Below are 22,878 nucleotides of genomic sequence, written 5' to 3' on the forward strand. Positions count from 1 at the left end.
GATTTATTTGTAACCCGCTTTTCCAACTTGTATGATCAAAGCGGCGTACAATTGTAATATAAAACATTCCAGTAAAGTTAATTAAAAACAAGATTAAAAACAGGATAAAGATCATAGCAGCAAAAGGGCCAGATGAAAGGGGGAGTCGAAATACACAGTTCCAGGGTCGTCAGTAAAAGGGGTAGGGGTAAAATGATTTTTCACGGTGGGAAGGCCTGGGAAAAGAAATACATCTTCAAGTTCTTTTTAAAAAAGAACTAAAGATGTGGTGGAGTGGAGCTCGTCCGGGAGACTATTCCAAGATTTAGGAGCCACGACAGAAAATGCCCTCTGTGAGATCCTCACATAGCGTGTCGTAGGGATCTCCAACAGTGTCATCCCTGTCGACCTGAGTGTGCGGGGCAGATTATATGGGGAGAGGCGGTCCTCCAAGTACCCTGGGCCCAAGCCATTTAGGGATTTATAGGTTATTACCAACACCTTGTATTGAGCCCGGAAGCGAATAGGCAGCCAGTGAAGATCTTTCAAAATAGGTGTTATATGGTCAGACCTGGAACCACCAGCGACCAGTCTCGCTGCCATATTCTGCACCAACTGTAGCTTCCGGGTTTGGTACAAGGGTTGCCCCATGTAGAGCGCATTACAGAAATCCAATTGAGAGGTTACCAGAGCATGTACAACAGTTTCAAGGTCCCTCCGGTCCAAGTAGGGGCGCAGCTGGCGTATCAGCTGAAGCTGATAACAAGCGCTACTGACCACCTGAGATGACAACTGGAGCGAAGAGTCTAGGAGCACTTCCAAGCTGCGCACCAAGTCCTTCAAGGGGAGCGTGACCCCATTCAGGACTGGATGGCAGATCTCATCGCCCGGATCCGGGGAACCTATCACCAGTACTTCCGTTTTCTCTGGATTCAGACTGAGTTTGTTTTCCCTCATCCAGCCCATTACCGACTCCAAGCAGGCATTTAGAGGAGAGATGCCATCCCTAGTTACTGCACTAGTCGGAGACACAGAGAAATATATTTGGGTGTCATCAGCGTACTGATAACACCACGCCCCATGTCTCCGGACGATCATCAACCAAGGCGACCATGGCAGTCTCAACTCCATAGCCCGCCCAGAAGCCAGTTTGAGATGGGTCCAGAAAATCCGTTTCATCCAAGATCGATCGAAGCTGGAAGGTGACCGCTCTCTCGATCACCTTCCCCAAAAATGGCAGCTATGATATAGGCTGGTAGTTGTTGTAAATCAGGGGGTCTAAGGAGGTTTTTTTTAGCGGGGGGTTAACCACTGTTGATTTTAATTTAGATGGAAACTGTCCCTCTCTTAGAGATGTGTTAATTATGTGGTGCAACATAGTTAGGACCGCATCCCCCCCTGAGCTGCCAACCATGAGGGGCAGGGATCAAGAGAGCATGTCATCTTCCTAACGCTTCGAAGGATCTTGTCCACTTCCTCAGTACTAACAAACGCAAAGTGATCCAGTATAACAGGGGCCACGGAAGCTGTGGACACCTCTACTCTAGATTCTGAACTAATACTGGCGTCGAGCTCAGCCCTTATCTGAGAGATTTTATCCGCAAAGAAGTTGTTAAACTCGTCACAGAAGGCTTTAGATGGTTCCAATATAGGGTTCAGGGGAGGAGGCAGTTGAGTAAGCTCCCTCACTACCCTGAACAGCTCTGTTGCATGCGACTCCGCGGACGCAATACGTGCAGCATAGAACGAATTCTTAGCTGCACTTATTGCCACTCCGTAGGCCTTCAAATGAGAGTCTAGGAGTGCCTTGTCGGCTAAGTCCTGATGTCTTTGCCAGTCACACTCTAGACGTCGCAGAACCCGCTTCCTTTCCCTGAGGTCTTCCGTATACCAGGGCTGTTTTTTGGAAGCAGGCCTGAGAGGACGCTTGGGAGCGATACTGTGTATAGCCCTGGAGAGATCAGTATCCCTGATGTTTGTCAGACATCAACAGAATCGCCGTCAGTTCCAGCCATATACCCCTCTTGGGCTTCTTGGAACCTTTTGGGTTCCATCAGCCTTCGAGGGTGGACCATCCTAATAGGTCCACCACCCCCGGGGGGGGGGGCTTAAGGTAGAAGCCTTGATTCAGGCCTCAACCAGAAAATGGTCCGTCCATGACAGAGCAGAGATATTAGAAATATGAAACCTAAACGAATTTGGTGTTCAGACTTGGTCCCCATCTCCAAGATGTACCTATGCAAATACAGGTGTCCCAATATATATATCTCCAAAATTCAAAGCACCTCTGGTCGCAAGCATTTCAGAAAAGAGAGACTGAACCTATACATATATATATATTAACTGGTATGCATATATTAAATGACCAATCACTATGTACAATATATTGGGGAAGGAAGGAAGGAAGGAAGGAAGGAAGGAAGGAAGGAAGGAAGGATATGCCTATTTATCTTCACATTCATACGTCCTATGAAATAAACATAATGAAATTATCATATCCTCCCCATGAAAATAAATGTAAACCGAACACCATACTTTCTGCGCAAGTTATTACAACAGACATTTTGTTGTCAAACTAGTTTTGGATTAGTTCCAGGAAATCTAAATCCAAACCTAATTTCTGGCAGGGCCTGTAGGATCAAATATGTCTCCTTGGCATTGATCTGCTGTGTGAAACCCTCAAAAGGGCAGTGAATGACAGCCAAACTTATTATCAGCTCCAGCAAGTGAAGGTCATTGAGTGCAACATCTGCCTTGCTGGGACTTGCCTGCTTATTCATGCACAACTTTCTACTCTTCCAGAGGTCACACACACACACAAAATACCTCACCAAAAGACCAAGTTGCCACGCCAACCAGCTGCTTCTACAGATACTGAAACAAATTATTTCTCTCCCAGATCACTCTGAATTTTGGCAAAGCTTACTGACTGCAGAGGTCACAGTCCACCCTGAGGACATGATTACATGCAAGTTAGCAAGGCCCAGAGGTGTGCACTGTGTGACTGTTTCAATAGCAGAGGCAGATTCATTTCTATGAGCAGAATGTCTTCAGTTTGTAGAATAACTGTCCTATCAAACTGTTTTTGCCCTGTATATCAGAGAGAGGAGTTGTTATGCAGTTGTTATAAATCACCTAAGCTCTGCAGACAACTCTGGCATATGATCTCAAGCTTAAAAACTTATAGAAGCAAAGATTGAAATGTATAAGATCACCCAATAAAATAAGTAATTTGTACAGAAAGTCATCCATGCCAGTACAACATATAGTTTCATTCTATTTCAAAATATGGTATCAATATTCTATTTATCATGAGTGACTTTAAGCTTTATATACAGTGCATTGTGCAAGATGTTCAACCAATATACCAACTGAAAGAAGTGTTGGTTGACACCCCCACTGATTTTAGTGGTTTAAATTGTGCCTTTTCTGTTGATTAATGCGACATATAAAAAGTCCTCATTGCTTTCACAAAAGGCATTGTATAAAGGAACACTTTCCTCTTGAAAATTAGATTCCTGCACAAAACAATTGTGATAATATCTGACAGCATCCAACAGAGACATCTATGACTGTCTAACATTGCCAGTCATTTTCTACTTCAAAAGTATCATCGTGGGGTTTAATTTTATCCTGAAGAGAATGTTAGTAAACAGGGTATTGGTTTTATTTGCTTTCCTTTTTTCATGAGATTTTGTTGTGCTTCTTTACATTTCCCATTGCATATTTTTTGCCTTGAGGGCTGCTGACAACCTGGAAGCACTTGTTATCATAGTATCAGTCAACCTCAAAGGTATAGAAAAGACAGGGTTTTAAAAGTTACAAATGTAAGGGTTTTTTTTAATTGCATTATTTCTAAGATCTAAATGCATTGGCACATTTTCATATTATTAGTTTTGGTTTCTCCCTGATTACCCCTTTCCCTCATATTCTGTGCTGATGCTAAGAGATCCAGTATTTCCTTGAGAAGTGAAATTGCTAGTCAATAACACTATTCTGAATTCATAAACTTGAAGGCCATATTTAACTGACACTTTTATGTCCCAAGTAGATAGGGCACCATCAAAGCCATGTGCTTCTGTTTTCTTAGCAAGGAAATAATATCTGGATATCAAGACATATCTATATGGGGTCAAGTTTAGTTAGTGAGCTATCAAAACTGTCCACTGTCCATTCAAACGTTATGCCTAATTAAATTCAGTAGGACTTATTCCCTGGAAATTTTGCATAAAGTTCAAGCCTAAGTAGTCCATATTCTAGCAAATTGGACTACTATTGCTTTCATAGTTTACAGTAAATGAGTTGTATATATCTGATTTCCAACATAATTTAGCTTAGCTAAAATCCAAGCTAGTGCATAAAGATTTTATGCTCTTAAAAACAAAGCAGATAAAATAAAAAGCTACTTGGAAAGCTTGTCACTGTTTGGAACTGTTTTTGCCTTAATATATAACAGATTTATACTGCAGCCAAGTTTGCCAGTCTCAAACTGCTGAATGTTAGCAATCCTTTTTCTTGTCATCAGTTTCCAACTGTTACCATAAAAACAGCAGTGTTCAAAATGCCCTTGAAGCATTTACTTTCTGTTGATCTTCTGTGAAAAAGTACCTTCCTGTAACTCACTATGTTCCGACTACTGATGGCAACCTGGGGTTTTCTACCCTAAATATATGGCCAGTCCAGCATATATTTTACTGTGATGAGCATGATATCAATTGTGCTTGGGTGGCTGTACTTCAAGGCATCATTATTAGAAATTCTCCTGCCAAGACATGAAGAATATTGTGTTCAACCCAGGGGTCATACAGAAAACTGGTTTAGGAGCTGCATCTGACCTTGATAGCAGACAATGAGGATTTTCATACCAGCTCTTAACTTAAAGCATGGGTAAATTACCTCTAAAATGTTGAGGAAGCACATGTGTGTCAAAGCCTGGTGTGCTTCCTCATTGTCAGGGAATCGTTGGCTCCCTCTAGCATCACTGAATTGTGATGATGAGGAAGCATGACAGGCTTTCATACACGCATACATCCTCAATGTTTTAGAGGTGATTTACCATCACTTAAGAGCTGGTATGGAAATCTTCTGAGATATGAAGCTATGAAGAATTCCAGTGTAATCCAATCCCTTTAATACATACCTGCCAATACTTTGCAGATGAAAATATAGCCACATTTGCAATTCCCTCATCCACATACCAAGTATCACTTCTCAGGTTCTTAATCCTTTTCCCTTTTGTTTAATAGTGCCAGTGTCAGGATGTCTATGAATGCATACACTTGTTTTGTAATACCTGTATGTTTTATTTGTTCAAAACCTTTTTTTTTTACCATGGCCTTTAGACAAAACAATAGCTACCAAAAATGGCATATAAATCTCCATAACAACTAAAGCACTGCCCCATTTGAAAAAATAAAGTTTTTTTTAAAAAAAAGAATTATTACTTATTATTAAAATGCAACATAATAGTTACAACACCTTGACTGTTAAGAGACAGGGCAAATGATGCCAAAGAACAATTTTTGCAATTTAAATTAACTAAATTGCAGTAACACGTTTTGCAAAGACAACATTTACTAGGAACAAGGAAAACAGCAATCATTCAGGTAAATTGATCTGGGTAGGGAAAATACAGCATATAGCCTGGAGGAGGTCCTTGTACCTCAAAACTCTTGGGCCCTCCCTCCCATTTTTTTTAATGTTTCGTCATGATTTTCAAGTGAAAATCACAAGAAAATCCAACCCCAAATCCAAATGTATACAAAAATACAAATCTTCCCTCTCCAGCTACCACAAATCCACCTATAATCCTGCACCCCTCTCAAATACCCTCCCCCCATGTTTCTATTTCGATATGGTGACAAGAAGTGACATAACATTACATTAAAGGAGTCCTGTGTCAGCAACTCATCTGAGCCCTGTAGCCAATGCTGGCATACGGCAGAGTAAACTGGCAAATTCAGAAACGTGGTTCTCAGTCCTCAGTTGAGATAACAACAGCTGGATGTTTTCCAGGAACTGAAGAAATGCAGGAACCTCTGTGGACTCTCAGCAACCGATGCCAGGCTTCTGCTGATAAATGACCAGACAAGCCAAGGAGGGTTACAGACCGCCGAAAAGTGGTGCTCTGCCACAGCCGCCGGTTGCTGCGTCCGGGAACCGCAGCAGCCAAACTGCATGGTTCCTGGATGCAGCGAAGAAAAAGCGCCAAAATGGCACTTCTTCTTGCGCCCCGGATGGGACGCCGCGAGGTGCTACTCATGCACTCGTGGCATCACATCTGGGGTGCGACGTGCAGTTGCTATGCGTCCGATACATCAAAATGGTGGCGGCACCATTATTACGCCCCGTCACGTGCTAGGGGTGAGGCCGGTATGGATGCTAGGTCCTCGGCCAACCCCCAGCACGTGACAGGGGTGCCGCAAAGGCCCGTTTGTAACAGACCCAAGTCTCCCGAAGTGCTTTATTTACAGTGCTATAATACAGATCACAAACGAATACCAACTTTCCTACTACAACCCACAAAGCAATCACTGGAAGCCTCTGTGCTTATATAGCCTTCAGACCACACGGTCTCACAAACCCAGTGACTTCCTGTGTTACAGTCTAAAGTGTCCCCTTGTGCAATCCAGCTAGATGTTTCATCATCCAGGGCTTAGTACATGCAGGCACCAGAGTGTCCTTGAGGCTATGAGTATCAGCTGTGCTTGATCTGCATTGTCCTTATGCTGCTAGATGCTCATGGTCAGACACACACACACATCCAAGCATTTCCCAGTGTGCTGACTTTAACCCTCGACAATCCCCTCCAAATGTGCAGAGGTGTGTGTGTAAGTGTGCATGTTCCATCTCCTGTAGCTAAACAGCTACCCCTCTGCACTACCTATACCCTTGTCCTTCTTGTGAACCCTTCGAGTGCTCTGTGCCTTCTCTATCACTACCCCAGAAGAGACCTGTGCTTGTCTCAGCACAAAAATCTTTCCCATCTGTGACAACATGGGCACTCTAAACTCTCCCTGCTCCTGAGCCTCAACTTGCTCTTCTGCAGCAGTTTCCTGTGCAGGTGCTTCAGTGCATGCCAGTGTCTCTGTCTGAGTCCCCGCTGTGCATGCTCTTGCCTCCTGCACCTGAGCCTCAACTTGCTCCACTGCTTCAGTTTCCTATGCAAGTGCTCCAGTGAATGTGAGTGTCTCTGTTTGAGTCTCTGCAGTACATGCTCTTGCCCCCTGCACCACAAACCTCTTCAGTGATTTCCTAACTTTCTGTGTCCTTCTGGGCACAAACACCTTGGTTCTGCCCCTCTCATCCTCACTTTCTGAGCTTGTCTGGCTGTGAGAATCTACCTTTGGCACCACCTCAAACTTTGCAGTTGGAACAGGTGTGAGTGTTTGTGTTGTGTGTTCTCCTGACGTACTGGGTTTGGTCTCAAGTGGAGATGCCTGATTCTGTGCCCCTCCATTGCCAGCACTGCCCTTGAGCTTACCCAACCTCAGGAACACCTCCTGGTTGGCATGGAGTCTGTCCCAACCTGAATGCACGTCAAAGTTGGCACTCCTGGACAGTAGGATCTCCCCTTGACCCAGATGGAACCTGTATTTGTTCCCAGAGTACCCCACAAACATTACTCTTTACCATTTCTGATCACCCTTCCTCCTGAATCCTTCAGGAATGTATACTCTTGCATGCTGGCCCCACACCCTCAAATTTTTTGAATTTGGCGGCCTGCGATACAACATTTCAAATGGGGTTGTTTTTACCTCAGAATTCCAAATTCTGTTTACAAGGTAATTGGCAGTAAGCACTGCTTCACCCCATAACCCATCTGGTGCTTCTGCATCTAGAAACATGCAGTCCTTCATCTGCTTCAGCACATCAATCCTCCTCTCTGCTAACCCATCCTCCAGAGGAACTGCAGGGTTTGTTGTGTTGAGACGGATGCCTTTGCTTTTCAGCCAGGCTTTCAACTCATTAGTAAGGAATTCACCTCCTTTCTCCGTCACCAACGCCACCACCTTACATTGGAATTCCCTCTCTACCATGCTGACCCACTCCTTTAAGAATTGCTGGCAAAGGGCCTGCTAAGTCAGCGTGCACTATCTCAAACAGCCTCTGTGTAGTGCATTCCGTTTGTTTGACAGCAGGACAAGCCTTCAGCTTAACCCTTTAACATACAGTACAATCCAAGTGGTTTTCACAATTCAACACTTTGAAATCAGGACACACATCCCCAAGTTTCCTCAGGCTTGAGAAACTAGTATGACCCAACACACGGTGGAGGTAATGCACACAGTTAGAATGCAATGGAGTATTACTGACTATGGCACACCCAGGCCCATTTACCATATGGTAAATTTTGTTTCTCTTTTGTGCTTTTGCACACACCTGACCACCCATGGAAATTATACAATCATCCCCCTTTAACCTTAGCTCATAGCCATCATCTGTCAATGCAGATACACTCACAAGGCAGTGTTTCAAATCAGGCACACACAAAACTTTTGAAAAGTCTTTTGCAAAGCTGGGGATGAAAGGAGTTCCCATGTCCTTGGACTCTCTCTCCACTCCATCTGCCATCGTCACAGTAGGCACATCAGAACGTCTCTTGTTCTTCAGCATAGTTGGAGAATAAATCATATGGGAACTTGCTCCAGAGTCCAAAAGCCAAATAGCATTCTAGGCATTGCAGTCCTTCTCCCTTGTCACAGCTACAACACTCCTCCTGTTCCCAGGAGTTTTGGGCTGTTGTTTCCTAGCCTGTGCAAGTCTTTCACAGTCCCATCTAAAGTGTCCAGGCTTGCCGCAGTAGAAGCACCGTCTGCTCCAGGAACCAGCTGCACTCTCCAGCTGCTGTCCTTCCTGCAAAGCCTCTGGTGGATGATGGGTTTGCTGCCTTGCTCTGAGCCCTGCCTCAAACCGACGTCTCTGGCTCTCCTCCAACACTCGAGTTGCTACCAGCTCCAAGGTTATCTGCTGCCGCGATAGTCCCTGGCAACTGTAGAGAATGTTTTTATATTCTCTGGAGATGCTGCCAAGTAGAATGTAAGCTTTTTGTTCTTTGGGTATATCAACACCTCGCTGCTGTACTTGACAAAACAAGTCCTGCATTGTTTTCAGGTGTTCTTCTGGAGACTCGCCATATTGCATCTTGCAGCCATACAGGCTAGCACACCATATCATGCGTGATAGCTCTGTCTGCGACTGGTGGATCTCCCTCAGAGCATCCCACACAGCCTTTGCAGTCGGCTTGTCCCAAACTCTGTTTATCTCTCCAGGCTTTATTGTTAGCAAAATAGTGGCTCTCGCTTTCTCATCGTCCTCAGCTTCCTCAGAAGTAGCTCTCTGCTTGACGACATCCCAAAGCCCTTCTCTTATCAAAAGAGATTTACAATAATGACTCCAGCTTCCATAGTTGGTATCATTCAGCTTGGGAAATTTCACTCCCTCCATAGCTAAACAGCTTTGGCTTGCTTCCCAGCTCTCACTGCTGTGTACACTCAAACAGCAAACAGATCTCTCAGCACTCACCACCTGCTGGCTTCAGAAATGACTGGAGACCAACAAATGCATCTCACTGACTGGAACTGGAACTTCTGGACCCATAACCGTTGTCAGCAACTCATCTGAGCCCTGTAGCAAATGCTGGCATACAGCAGAGTAATCTGGCAAATTCAGAAACATGGTTTTCAGTCCTCAGTTGAGATAACAGCAGCTGGATGTCTTCCAGGAACTGAAGAAATGCAAGAACCTCCGGGGACTCTCAGCAACCGATGCCAGGCTTCTGCTGATAAACGACCAGACAAGCCAAGTCTCCCAAAGTGCTTTATTTACAGTACTATAATACAGATCACAAACGAATACCAACTCTCCTACTACAACCCACAAAGCAATCACTGGAAGCCTCTGTGCTTATATAGCCTTCAGACCATGTGGTCTCCCAAACCCAGTGACTTCCTGTGTTACAGTCTAACGTGTCCCCCTGTGCAATCCAGCTAGATGTTTCATCACCCAGGGCTTAGTGCATGCAGGCACCAGAGTGTCCTTGAGGCTATGAGCATCAGCTGTGCTTGATCAGCCTTGTCCTTCTCTTGCTGTATGCTCATGGTCAAACACACACACACATCCAAGCATTTCCCAGTGTGCTGACTTTAACCCTTGACACCCTGGTGGTGCAGTGTGTAATCCCTGTACTGCAGCCATTCATTCAAAACCATAAAGTTTTGAGTTTAATACTAGTCAGGGCTCAATCCCAACTCAGGCTTTCGTCCTTCTGAGGCCCCAAAATGAGTACACAGCTTGTTGAGGACAATTAGCTTACAGTTGTTTTTTTCCCAATTTTTTATTTAATATTCTTAAAATTTTACCACACACACACACACACATTCTTACATTGTAATACATTATATCTAAATATCTTTAATATACCACCTCAGTGCTCCCCTTCCCCAGAGCCATCCCCATCCTTATCTTCCATCAAAAAGTTCAGCACTTCTTGTGAGGGAAATTTCCCGTCTTCTTTTCTTGGTGCTTTTTCAATACATTTTTTCCATATTTCATCAGAGTCATCAATTAGCTTGCAGTTGTAAACCATGTAGAGACTGCTTAGTTCAGTATGAAGCAGTATATAAATAAAGCTGCTATTGCTATTATTTCTGTTGGCCATTTTGGAGGGCAAACAGAGAATAATGAAGGTGTTTTTGTGCAGTTGTGAGAAAGCCTGTGAGGGATTGGATGTGGAAAACTGGCCCCTGGCCCTTGTGCATTTGTCCCCTCTGCTGTAAATAGTGGCAGAGCATCTGGTAACATGATGTTCACAATCTCTAATATGATCATCTTCCAACTTCCAGCATTATTGCAACTTGTTATGTGGTTCATTTCTTGAAAAAGTTTAGGATGACTGAGAGACAGAAGCGAATATCCTACCAAACACCAATAAGGAGAAAAGCCTCTCTTGTTGCACTAATGCAAGATTTTCCATTTTGCATGTGGTGATTCCCATTTCTTTAAAAAATGCAACGTCCATTCCAAATGGAACAGCAAGATCTTAACAGCAAAAAAATGCCAAACTACTAATGTTATGGTCAAATTCACAAGGACTCTGGCCATAGTGTCAATGATCAACAGACAGTGATATGTTGTATTGTATGGTCCTTACAGAATCATAGAATTGTAGAGTTGGAAGAGACCCCAAGGGCCATCCAGTCCAATCTCCTGCCATGCAGCAAATCTCAATCAAAGCATCTCTGACAGATGGCCATCATGCCTGTTTAAGGACCTCCAGGGAAGGAGACTCCACTATGCTCTGAAGAAGTGTGTTCCACTCTCAAACAGCCCTTACTGTCAGGAAGTTTCTCCTAATGTTGAGGTGGAATCTTTGTTCCTACAGCTTGCATCCATTGCTCCGGGTCCTGTTCTCTGGAGCAGCAGGGTAAAAAAGCTTGCTCCCTCCTCAATATGATACCCCTTCAAATATTTAAACAGGGTTATCACATCACGTCTTAACCTTCTCTTCTCCAGGCTAAACATTCCCAGCTCCCTAAGCCGTTCCTCATAGGGCATGGTTTCCAAATCCTTCACCATTTTTGTCGCCCTCCTTAGGACACGCTCCAGTTTCTCAATGTCCTTTCTGAATTGTGGCGCCCAGAACTGGACACAATATTCTAGGTGGGGCCTGACCGAAGCAGAATACAGTGGCACTATTACTTCCCTTGATCTAGACACTATACTTCTATTGATGCAGTCTAAAATTGCATTGGCCTTTTTAGCTGCTGCGTCGCACTGTTGACTCATGTTCAACTTGTGGTCTACTTGTGCTCCCAGAACCCTTTCACATGTAGGCCTGTTACAGACTGCCATAATAAAGCTGCTTCGGGTCTCTTTGGAGGTATGCTATTTAAATGATGCATGCATCCTAAGAATCCGGAAGCTGTACCAAAAGCTGCACTCTGGTGCTTAGGAATGGAGTGTGGCTTTGGTGCGACCTCCACACTCTTAGGATCCATCCATCATTTAAATAGCATACCTCCAAAGAGACCCGAAGCAGCTTTATTTTGGCAGTCTGTAACAGGCCGTAGTTTCATTCAGCCAGGTGTCCCCCATCCTACATCTATGCATTTCGTTTTTCCACCCTAAGTGCAGTACTTTACATTTCTGTGTGTTGAAATTCATTTTGTTAGCTTTGGCCCAGCTTTCTAGTCTATTCAGGTCATTTTGAATTTTGATCCTGTCCTCTGGGGTATTAGCTACTCCTCCTAATTTGGTGTCATCTGTAATTTTGATAAGTATGCCCCCAGTTCTGTCATCCAAGTCATTGATAAAGCTGTTGAATAGCACTGGGACCAGGACAGAACCCTTTGGGACCCCCTAATATACATGACATTGTTTTATATGCCAAGAAAGTAGAAGTCATGTCTAGAAAAGATGCATTTATTAGACTACGACAAGCTCATGAAAAGTAGTCTAATTGGTAAGTTACCAGAGTATGAAACTCTGTGACCAAAATATCAAGGAAATTCCCCAGGACGCCCAAACCACAAAGACCCCCTGGATATCCAGTTACAGTACTCCCAGAATCTGGCAAACCCTGCTTCAGAGTTGTACAGTCCCATTCAGGGCAAGTTTTTTTAAAAATTCAGTTCCCATACACAGGAACCACCAATCCATGGAGCTTCAATCTTATGGGGATTTAACATCATCTGGCCCATTACCTCATCTAGGAACTGTTCCATCATCTCATAAGATAACTCCTGAAACAAAGAAGTAGAGCTGAGTGTGAACAGCATACCAATGGTACACAATCCAGAACTATCTAATGTCTTCACCCTGTTGTTTTAGATAATGTTAAACAACAGGAGGAGTAGAATGGAATCTAGTGGTATCTCATAGTTTAACAGCCATGAAACTGAACAGGACTCCTTTAATGCCATTCTCTGCAACTAGTTTTGCAGATAGGAACAGAACCACCATAACAGTGCCTCCTACTCCAAAATTGGATAGTTTTATCTTTGGCTGGAAGGAATAAATTCTCCAAAAATCAAGCCCTAATGTAAGGTGATATTCCTTTAGAATTAAGATATCATTGTAAAGTGGCTAAGATTTGTATTCTTCAAGGCATAAAAATGCAGGATATTAAGATAAAATGAAAATCTTTCCTGCTGCAAGGTATTTTCTTAAACAGCTCTAACCAGACTAGTTAAAGCAGGATGTAATTAAGCCAATGTTTTCTGCGGGGAAGAAAATCCAACATATGCATAGCTTTGTTGTTCATCTCAGCAAGCTTGAATTTACTGTACTTACCTTTAGCTGAGTCATACCCATAGTTTCTATTATTCACTTCCTAGTTTTCAGTTCATCATGTCATTTTTTTTACCTTTAAAAATTTTCTATTAATGCATAATACCCCCCTTGTGTTTACTCAAAATGAAATACACACAAATAAGTGCCTTCCATTTCCACTTAATTTTCTCATACCGTGTATGCATGTATGAACATAAAAATAATATTTTGATTTTTGACTCTTTCATTACAGCAGTTGGGGGAAACATAATTGGCTATTGATTAATACCGTACATTGAACAAATGATATCTGGACCTCTGGTTTGATAGCAGAAATAAATAAAATGACTTATGGGCAAAGGTATCCCTAACTAATCTTGTTTCTTTAGTTAAGTCATTTCTGTGCAGTTCATGAGGTCAAATAATGTAGAGGTTTTTTTTTTCAGTTCTTAGTCACAACTTTTGAAGAAAATGAAAAGGGGCTTCACATTGTGCAACCTGCTAATAATTACCAGTAATATGATTAAATTTGTGTTTAATGCTTATCTAAATGAGCTCATTACTAATTATAGATGTTTGAAATAATCCAGAGACTTCAAATATTCAACCTTCATTATATTTCTGATATTGATCTAACAGACTGTGTCTACTGTATTCATTACACTATGTCTACATAATATTGCTTAGTAGATCACTTGTTTCTAACCAATTATTATGCAAATACAAAAAAAAATATTATGCCCTAGAGTCAGAGAAGCTGGTTTGATTTAAATAATCACTTTGAAATCATTTATAGCATTAATGAATGCAAATGAATAGAAAGTCAACTCTAAGATACTTCCTAAATTTCACTGTTACAAACTACATATAACATTTGAATCACCTTTATAACATTTAATTTATTTTTTGTTGTAGGTGAATAATGTTGCATTAAAACGTTCATTATACAGCCCTATGTTGTACAACCCCTGTTCTAAAACAGAGAGTAATATGTGTCACCTTAAATATTTAACTTATAAATTATAAATGAAATGTGTGTGTGTGGGGGGGATGTGTGTGTGTGTGACTGTTCCTATGCCAAATACCCACAAAGACACTCCATAGTTGGTTAGAGATACCTGTCAGAGCAGCAAACAGATAAAAATGCAATCAGGGTGTAATGATCAAGTCAATACTTGAAATAAGAAAACTGTCCCATAGTTTGTGTCTATGAAGACACACAAGCAGTGTACTGCAATAGTATTTTTTGCCACAGAAGCCCAATGACAGCCACATTCCATACAATACCACATTTTTACACACACACACACACACACACACACACACACACACACACATATATGACATATATATCCACAGAAAGTTTGTTAAAATGTTTGGAAAATATGTCAAATACATCATACCTGAGTGCCAGAGTGGTACAGTGGTTTGCTTGTTGGCCGAAGACTCAGGGAGACTAGGTTTCAAAATCTGTATCTTCCATAGAAATCCACTTTGGGCAAGTTATACTCTCTCAGCCTCATAGTCTGTCTGTCTGTCTATTATCTATGTATAACCCATATTTTTGCCCATAACCATGATTCAAGCCAGCTTACAAATTAAGCAAATACAATGTACCTAAAATGTGCAGAAGTTTAATATCAAAATGTAATGAAACTGTTTGAACAGGCCTTCAGCTTTGGCTGACCAGGGTGAAGTGATGTGTAACTGGGTGCACTGTTTTATATCCAATGTGTATTTTAAAGTGTTTACACTGTTTTAAATTTTAATATTTTAAAAAATAGTATTTTAATTGAATGTACTATCTAATAATTTAATAAATTTTGTACTTCATATTATTATAACTTCTATTTTTTTATTTATATTGTAAGCTGCTTTAAATCCCACTGGAAAAATGGGATAATAAATAAATAAATAAATAAATTTTCTTCAAGTTCTCCTTGTTCAGTATTAGATTAAAGGTCTGATATATATTGAAACTACAGTGTAGTAAAGGTTTTTTCCCCTAGCTTCCCGCAGTTGCCCACTCTGGGTTAATGAACACGGGACAGAGGAATATGCTAACCCTGCCACCTCCATCATCACTCTATTCATGTGAAAAGTGATAACAGACTGAAGAGAGCAACCACCTCTGTCTGTGGAGTCTCTTTAAGGGAGCCAGATCCCTCATTAAATTTGTATCTCATGCCTTCTTTCTTGATATCAGAGACAAATACAGAGATTGTTCCTTCACAAAACATTGCAACTTTTAAATAAATGAATTTTCAGTCTTTATCTGACTGACACCCATTGCAAGATCCCTCTGAAACCAATGGGTTAAATCAAGATTACACACATACAGTTTTCCACCAGCAGTTTCCAAACATATGCTTCAGCCCATCTCAAAGCACAAGCTCTTGAAGTTCAGGCAGTTTTTCCATCATCATAACATTATAGGACTGAAACTATTTGTGTGAAGGGTGCACATATTCCCCAGGATTGTAGGTGAATTGACTGGCTTTTTAAGAAATTGTTTGTTTATTTGTTTGTTTGTTTTTTATCCCATTTTTCTCTGGTGTACAGCTGGCATACAAAATTTTAAAACACACACACGCACACACACACACACAATAGCTAGGGAGAAACTAACAATATAATAATACTCTGTTACAATGACGTCCTAAAGAAATGAAAGCATAACTCTATAATTATCAACAATGACCATATTATTATGCATATAACCACACTGTAGTAATACTACAAAACATAGGATACATAATAAAAAGAACAATAGAGAACTGACTATATGGATGGAATAAAGCATACTAAAAGACAACTGATATGAGACAACAACACTGAAGTTTGGGGGGAAACTATACCATTATTGTGAACATTATATCCTGGATATACTATAGCAAGTATCTACAGGAAGTAACTGCACCTGTAGTAAATAATTTAATGAAATAAGATCCTGCAGAAACTACATCCACTATGCTTCCTCTGGTCTTTACAACCTCTGTTCCAGCAATTTGATTTCCACAAGGTCGAATGGACAATAGTCAATTTAATGGTGGTTGTAATAATGTAGCAATATAGGAAGCTGTAGGTTGTAGATAAACAGCAAATGGTAGTAGAATATAGATAGTAGATAAATAGCAAATGGTAGTAGAAGACTACTACCTCCAGATTTTTTTTGAAGTCGCTTTCATATTTCTTTATCACTAGTAATAAAATGTATATTCCATCTGTGTTCTCTACTGTAGTATTACTACAATAATATGGTCATTATTTATAACTGTCCTAATCTAGAATATTTACTATCTGCCAGAATATGACTATCTGCCAGAATCCTACAACCACTTGGTTGCATATCTGAAAGTTATGGTACAAAACTGCACACAATGCCCTCGAAGCTGCTGCAAGCCCATCAAAAAATAACTTCTCTGGGTTCTGGGAATGCATAATGTAACATAATTTCTTTTGTAAATATGATTATTGCAAAAAATCAGGAGACATTTGAAATGTTTCATTTAGTTTGTGTAGCTAGTGGCTATTTGATTCTGAAAAGCCAGTTATTAACAACCAAGTAAGATGAGCTGTCTTTATTTGCAGTTCAAAAATCCTTCAGTGATATTATAATTCCTTAAGACATATCCTTATTTCTTTATAATTATAACTATACCGACATCCCTATATGTTTTCATAGGGTATTTACTCCACAGTAGGAATGTTGATTAATGTATTTTTGTGTTTGAAAAAAAAATGTCCAGTTTTGATCAATCACTAATGATTTACCAAAAAAAAAAAAAACCAACCCCTTTTTAAAATTTCTTTGGAGTAAACAGACAATTGCACTATCATTTCAGTGTGTAATGCAGAACTATATTTCACAGAAAGTAGAGCCCAAAACAGATGGGCTTGCGGCTGCTTCGAGGGCATTGTGTGCAGATGATGCAGCTGGAAGTCACTCTGAGGCCATCTAAGGTGGTCAGAGCCCACCAGCAAAAGGAATGGCAAAAAATCAACTCCTTCAGCCTGTTTGGGACTGCAACAGAGGCCCGCTTTCAGAGTGGGCTGTCAGATCATCATGGTCCCTGGCCAATGGTGGAGTGATCATGGCTGTAGAGGCCAGAGACCACTCCAAGCCACTCATCTGCTTTGACCCATACTCACAGATGCATTACACACACACACACACACACACACACACACACACACACACGTATGTAGACACATGGCATTTTAAAGCATAACTTTTTAAACTTGTATATTTGTATGCACTTTCCTAGGGTTCTTCATCAGGGCTTCATGTGTGAGCCACAGCAGTAATTCAGCAATTCAGAAGTACTGACAATTAAGTAAGTGAAAGCATGGAAGACTGCATGATGTGGTGGTTTGAGCACTGGACGAGGATTTTGGTGATCAGAGTTCAAATCTCCACTCAGCCATGCAAATCCACTGGATGACCTTGGACATTTCCCATTCTCTGAACTTCAGAGGGAGGCAAAGGCAATCCTGCTTTGAACAAATCTTGCCAAGAAAACCACATGATAGGGTCCCCATGATTAGGGCTGCAATAAGTCAGAAATGACTTGAAGGCATACAGAAACAACAAAGCATGGGTTCAAACAAGACTTCATTTGAACATGTGCTGTGGATTCCTAAGCCTTCTGAAGCATGGAAAAATACTGCTATGCTTCATATTTGAAATAAAAAAAGCTGTGGCCTTAACACTATTCATGACTTTAGAAATAAGTCCCACTGAATTCTTTTGCACTATCTCCCATGTAAGTACTAATTCCACTGAAATTTATTTCCAAATATACTTGCAATAAAGTTAATCTTTCGGGGAAGAGTGTCTCACTGAACTCCAAGCAACATTATTTTTGAGTAAGACTGTTTAGGATTAGGATGAAAATCTGTATCAAACAAGACATGACATAATATGGTATCTCATGTCTCTTTACCACAAAGCTTTGGTTTCTAGTTTGTTTGGCTTTGTTTTTGGTTTTTTAAAAAGAAGAAACTAGTTACTTTATTCATTACTGTGATCAACTAACAGGTCATTATTTCTTGCTGTTTTTCCAGTTTAGAGAGGTAATTCACTGAGTTACATGTGATAAATAAAGTGCCATTACAGTTACTAATGTGCCATTGGAAAAAAGAGGGGAATGATATCTGGCTTCCCCAAGTGGTTAATTAAGATCTGACACCTTGGATATTTTGGGGGGAGGGATGCAAACAATGTTATAAAGCCGTGTCTCCTGGCTGCAGCATGAGGCAGCCAATTTGTTAACTTTTTTTCTACCCCTTCCCTTGCTCAGACTAAGTTAATGTTGTTTGGAATACTTGGCAGCACTGTGTTTGACATATCCTACCTTCACACCTTTGGGGAAGCAAAGAGACTTTGGCTGCATTTGCACTGCAGAAATAATCCAATTCGACACCATTTTCACTGCCATGGCTCAATGCTACAGAATTCATGGGTTTGTAGTTTTGTAACACATTTAGCCTTCTCTGTCAGAGAGCTCTAGTGCCACAGCAAATTACAATTCCCAGAATTCCATAGCACTGTGCCACAGCAGTTAGTGGCGTCAATATATATTATCTCTGAAGTGCAGATGCAGCCAGCATCAGACTACTTTAATCACATGGCTTTAATAACATGAAATGAGATTTCATGTGAATTGGCTTGTCACAAATTATGAAAAAAAATTAAGTCATTTCAAAATTTCTTTACTTAGAAGATCATTTAGCTCAAAGGAAAGTAGAAGCAAAATATCATGAACTTCAGTCAGCATTTATAGCATGACCTTTTCCAACAATCAGTTTGAATTCAAATTAATGAAATTTTAGACTTCCTTTGAAACATTAACTGTCCAAACACATGAGAAACAGCTAATACTCACTGAACCCTTTATTAATGGTTGTGCTTTTTTTTTATTTTAAATATTCAGAACACAACCAATCTAAAGGTGTACTTTAATTATTTCAAACAAAAGCAATAAAATAGTTGAAGACCTTCCTCTAATCATCAGATCATTCTTCAGAGGGCATTATAAATAAACATGATTGCTGTCCTAGTGGCAGTAGCATTCCTACACATGGTGACACCCAGTGTGTGTGTGTGGGGGGGAGGGCTTCTCGCCCCAGACTTCCAGCAGGGTTTCTGGCCAGGGGTTGCCAAAGAGGCCCCGCACCAAGCCTACCAATCCCCCAAAGCCCGCACACCGGCCACCCACACTAGGCCCAGGAGTACCTGCGCCAGGCCTAGCAGGTGAAAATGCCCATGCACCAGGCCTAGCAACACCCATGCCAGCCCCAGGAGCCCCCACGCTGAGCCTAGAAAGCACCAAAAGCCCCCATACCAGGCCCAGGAGAGATTACATGGTCCTAAATAGCACCCGTGGGGTGAAGGAGCCATTGTGGTGTCACCCCCCTTCTAGGGTGTCACGGGGTGCATTCCACATACCCCCCACACCCCTGGTGACACTACTGTATAGTAATGATCATGATGATGATGATGAAACACATATAGAGTAAGAGGTAACAGGCAGAAATATTCTGGTTTCACTGAACTATAGAGAATTATAGCCATGTCAGTTACAGGGGTGCAGGGAATATCATTCCACATCATGATTACATAAAGGAACTAGAAAATGAAGTAACTGATTAGAAAAATGACTAGTATCTTAGTATCTCAATATACATTGGATTGTGTGTGTGTGTGTTATCCAGAAGGCTACAATAAGAGTGCAATAGGAAAGGATCAAAATCACACCTGAGTTGTTTTCACTGCCATGGGGAACTGATATGGGGTCCTCACATCTTTAATCTATAGAGGGAAACAGATTAGTGAAGATGATATTGAACAGATTCATGGTGGTGGAAGAGAAGGTTACACAGCTTCTCCCTACCTGCCCTAATTCCACTCAGACAGCTAATCTCTAGGGACTGTTTTTGATTTTTTTTAAAAAAAAAAAAAAAGCAGTGGAGATGTAACTCCATGCAACCTCTAGTTTAGTCCTTTGTCTTTTCAATTTCTAGAAAAGATATCAGAAAATTAACTATGCATGCTTTACACTCACAAAGATAGCCTGCTGAGCTTAACTGAAAATGCATAGAAAAGCTGTGTGTGCTTACTAACAATATTCATGATGCTATTCTACTGTCTTGAGTTCATATTATGCTACTAGAGATTCCTTTCTTCAGTTGTGGCAAATCTGGAATATATGTCAGATATAGACACCTCAATTTGTTTGACAGAAAGGACTTGATCGAATGACTAATGGATCAATTATTCTGAATGCCTATGCCCCACCTCAGGACATGGCAGTGGCTTCAAAGTGGCTCACAGTATGTCATAAAATTTAATAATAACAACTCTAATAAATGCAGTTTAACACTAATAGATAAAAACCAGAATCTTAAAACAACTTTAAGACAGCATAAAATCTTGAAGGCCCAGCTGGTCAACATGAGGGACAGAAGGGCATTCTTCCATCTTCTAAACTAAGCATCTACATCAGTGGCCCCAAACTGTGTCCTTTGAGAGATTTTGGATCTCAGCTCACAGAATCCCAGACCATTGTCCAACATGCCTGAGGCTTCTTGAAGCTGAAGTCCAAAATCTCTTAAAGAGCAATATGTGGGGACCGCTGATCTAGATTCTTCCACTGCAGCTGGCAAACATCGGAAATATATTTTCACTGGTCTGCCATCTTGCAGCTTCCATGTTTTTGAAGAGGAAGAAGGGGCATGTCTCCTCTAAATTGGATCTCTCCCTGTGGCTAATAAACAACCCATTGTGAGGTATAATTATTATACAAATTGTGACATTGTTTCTCAAATATAGAACTCCCTCCCCCCCCCCTTTTGAATAGATATGAATTAAGTAGTAAGGGCTAAACTAGTCATGACAATAGAGTTACGAGAATTTGTTTTGATCTCTTTAAAATTATTGAGGGGACAATCCAAAACAAGGGGATTTGTCCACCCAAGATGTTATTTAATCCAGTGGGAAACATCTGTCTTATTCCAGACACCCTATCTCAGTACTATAATCCAATCATGACTTCTTGTGGCTCCTTGGAAGAATTGTACATAGAATCATCAAAGGACAGAATCATAGAGTTGGAAGAGACCTCAAGGGCCATCAAGTCCAACCCCCTGCCATGCAGGAATACACAATCAAAGCACCCCCAACACATCCATCCCGCCTCTGTTTAAAAAACCTCCAAATAAGGAGACTCCACCACTCTCTGACTTGACCATTTTGACCACCCTCCCCTGGACATGCTCCAGCGTGTCCACATCATTTTTAAATTGTGGTGTCCAGAACTGGATGTAGTAATCCAGGTGAGGCTTGACCAAAGCAGGATAGAGTGGTTTCTTTACAGAATCCTTTTGAAGAGTTATGCCAAATGAAAATACTTTCCTGAACAAATTGCAAGACAATATGAAATAGCACTACAACCACAGGCTGTGCAATGGCAGATGGATGGCACCTGAATTCAGTCCTCACCCCAGATGTATAGCCAAAGAGGAAAGAGTAGCATTCACACTCCTCAAACTCCATTCTAAGGTTTATGCTGTACCAGTGGAATAACTGAGGGAGTGTAGGGGGTGCAGTCCACACTGGGTGACACACAGAAGAGAGGTGACATTCTGTTGGGTTCTCTAGATGGATGAATGCACATGCTCTTCCTGTCTTCTCCAGCCCTGGGCTCCCTCCCAGGTGGAAAACCTGTGAATGGAAGAGGAGGAGCATGCAAATACTATTTCTGGCTGCTCCAGCCGTGAGCTCCCTCTCAGAAAGAAAGCCTGGGACTGGAGAAGGAGGGGCATGTACATGCTCTTCCTGACTGCTTTGGCCCTGGGCTCCCTCCCAGGGAGACCATCTATCACATTTCTATCACACATCCTGATGCTGCTGTGTGCCTTTAAGTCATTTCTGATTACTGGAGATCCTAAGGCTAACCCATCATGGGGTTTTCTTGGCCAGATTTGTTCAGAGTAGGTTTGGCATTGATTTCCTCTGAGACTGAGAACATGTAACTTGCCCAAGATCACCCAGTGGTTGTCATGGCTGAGCTGGTAATTGAACCCTGGTCTCCAGAGTCATTGTCCAACAATCGGTCCATTATGCCACACTGTTTCTCAACTCAGCCCTTATGTAAGGAAAGATGATAAGTATATTTAGAGGCACAACTGTGGTGGAACTAAACCTTTTCCTCTATCCCTGTCTACTGGAATGCCAACTAGAGGTGACATTATTTACTCAATTAGAAATTATCTGGGTAAACCAGCATGGTGAAGTGATTTAAACATTGGGATAGAACTCTAGAAGACCAGCAACTGAATCATTGATTAACCATGGAAACTGGGAGGACATGGGCAAACCAAACTGTTTCAGCCTAACAGGAAAATAATGGCAAATCCCCTATGAGTGATTTCTGCCAAGAAAAGAATGAAGTCAGTTTAAGTCATAATCCACAATATCTAAATTGATGTTGGAGACAAGCACTGAGCCAGTCAGGACCTTTATAGAAATGGGACATTTAACTCTATGGCAGAATGGAATATTTATTTGGACAATAATTATTTTTAATGTAAAATAGTTAAATCACATCAATTGTAGCATTAGCC

This window comes from Sceloporus undulatus, chromosome 3, assembly GCF_019175285.1.
Source record: "Sceloporus undulatus isolate JIND9_A2432 ecotype Alabama chromosome 3, SceUnd_v1.1, whole genome shotgun sequence".
NCBI classification, from domain to species: Eukaryota; Metazoa; Chordata; class Lepidosauria; order Squamata; family Phrynosomatidae; genus Sceloporus; species Sceloporus undulatus.